The following is a 2500-nucleotide window of genomic DNA, read 5'->3' as shown; positions in this document are numbered from 1 at the left end:
AAGAGCGTTTCAAGAGCTCTTTATATTTTGGATGTTCTTTGTGGCTTTACACTTTAGCAACTGGCACCTTCAACGTTCACTTTAAATAGCTTTATGTGCCCTGGGTACCCTCACACACACACACACACACACACACACACACACACTGGAACTCCCTGTCTGCTTCTGTATTTCCATCTCTCTTCAACTTGACTTCCTTTAAGAGGGAGGTCTAAAGACATTTGTCCCTGAATTTTGGTTAACTGTCGATTTTTAAGGAAATTAGTAACGAAGTGGGTGGGTGTTTTTTTTTTTTTCCATTTTTTTGTTGCCCTTGGCCACTTGCCCCTCCTGCATAAAAGAAAAACAAACAAATATAAACCACGAATTTTCAAGACAGACAACACGAAAAATACAAACACTTACTACTTTATATAACTCACACCAGGGAAAAAAGAAATCGAAGCCCAAGATGAGGTAGAACTGTAAAAAAACACGATTTCTTCAGACAGACAAGACGACACCACTTCCCGCTTATGTAACCGGTAGGAGGAAAAAAGGGAAAAAAAAAAAAACAGGACGAGGTGGAGCAGCCAATCAAAAGACATTTCCCGGGTACATAAACGAGAGCCAGAATAACGTACGTACCTTTCCCCACTTCGTACATCAGGCACTCTACACAAGGGAAAGTAGAACAGCTGATTAACCCGCATTACCTTCACCTGTAACTGGTAACGAGAGAGAGAGAGAGAGAGAGAGAGAGAGAGAGAGAGAGAGAGAGAGAGAGAGAGAGAGAGAGAGAGAGACCTAATCAACCTACATTACCTTCACCTGCAACTGATAAGAAGAGAAACACAGGACAGGCAGACCAGCAAATCAACCTATACATTGCCTTCACTTCCACTATAACAGGTAAGAAGAGAAATATAGGGAAAAAAGGGGCAGTGGAACCATGCGTGCTTTGGTTAGGTTAGGTTAGGTTAGGTTAGGTTAGGTGCCGTAAAAGGACACAACACAACACAACACAACACACACACACACACACACACACACACACACACACACACACACACACACACACACACACAGGGAGAGATACAACAGCTAATCAAAACAAATATTTCTAAAGGTATAAAGGCTGTAAGAGGACACACACACACACACACACACACACACACACACACACACACACACACACACACACACACACACACACACACAGGGAGAGATCCAACAGCTAATCAAAACACAAATATTTCTAAAGGTATAAAAGATCCTAAGGTTTACATCTTCCTTCACACACCTGGCACTGTGAATCACCATTACCTTAATTAATATTGTTAGAGGAATTAACAATGAGCGAGTGGAAACAAGCAATCAACGCGGGACTTTTCAGGGAATACAAAAGATGGCCGGGAGGTTTATCTCTATTTTGCAAAGGTAGGAAACTATTACCTTGCATAAGAAGATTTGCTAATGTAATTGGTGGTCTGTTCTGAATAACACCTGGAGAGGAAGAACAATTAATTAACGCTCGATTTTTAACGCATCCCACGAGCTGAAGTGTTACAGATTTGTGGATAACTGTTATGAGAGAGAGAGAGAGAGAGAGAGAGAGAGAGAGAGAGAGAGAGAGAGAGAGAGAGAGAGAGGCCCAAAGTGAAACCAACCAAAACACCATCTTTCAAATCACACAAACCCGCACACGTAGAAAACCTTATATACCAAACAAAGAAAACGGATAACTGGAGAACAACAATTGCTAAATATAATTGATAGTGGAGGAAAAAAAAACACCACCTGCGAATTGAAGCTAACTAAAAACAAGACTTCCCAGAATACAGGTACAAAAGAACCCTTGTACCTATCATCTTGCACCTGTGGCTTCTCATTAATGCTATAATTGGCATCGTAGAAATTAAAAACAGCGAAGAGCAACGATTTAAATAGATTTCTCAGAGGATACAAACAAAAGAAGATTGCTACTTATATCTTACCTTCACATCTGACTCATTGTTACCTGTGTGAGTGGGAAGAGTGGGACGAAAGAAGGAGTGAGTGAGGGAGGTAAAGCGTCACGACGATTAGGGTTAGGTTAGGTTAGATTAGGTTGGGATAGGTTAGCTTAGGGTAGGTTGAGTTAGGTAAGGTAAGGTTAGGTTAGGTTAGGTTAGGTTAGGTTAGGTTAGGTGCGGTTAGGTTAAGTTAGGTTAGGTTAGGTTAGGTTAGGTTAAGTTAGGTGCGGTTAGGTTAGGTTAAGTTAGGTGAGGTTAAGTTAGGTTAGTGAGTGGGAAGAGTGGGAAGACAAAGCACTGTGGACGAAGGAAAAGAGTGTGTGAGTGAGAGGTAAGGCGTCACAACAAGAGTCATAAAGCGCCGATTAAGGCCAGAATTACCAACATCACATCTCTCACCTCACACATCTGGCAGCGCGGCAGGACAAGGCAGCAGGGACTGGGACGGCAGGCTATACAATAAATCAGGTCAAGACGGTACACTACAGGCCACGGTGTCTAGGCAG

At 42.2% G+C, this 2500-nt stretch overlaps 1 protein-coding gene across 5 annotated transcripts in view; it reads right to left on the bottom strand.

The window, feature by feature from the left end:
* LOC123507141 (somatostatin receptor type 2-like) overlaps positions 1 to 2500 on the bottom strand; it is a 70783-nt gene that overhangs the window by 40758 nt on the left and 27525 nt on the right. For 3 of the 5 annotated variants that reach the window (XM_045259757.1, XM_045259758.1, XM_045259760.1), the window contains exon 1: positions 2394 to 2500. This exon is cut by the window's right edge. The exons of the other annotated variants lie outside the window; for them this stretch is intronic. The gene's annotated coding sequence lies outside the window, so the exon portion shown is untranslated. The remainder of the gene's footprint in view (positions 1 to 2393) is intronic. 5 annotated transcript variants of the gene reach the window in all.

The sequence above is a fragment of the Portunus trituberculatus genome, chromosome 21, assembly GCF_017591435.1.
Source record: "Portunus trituberculatus isolate SZX2019 chromosome 21, ASM1759143v1, whole genome shotgun sequence".
Lineage (NCBI taxonomy): Eukaryota > Metazoa > Arthropoda > Malacostraca > Decapoda > Portunidae > Portunus > Portunus trituberculatus.
The sequence above is the reverse complement of the archived record's forward strand: the minus strand, read 5'-3'. Positions and strand labels throughout refer to the sequence as shown.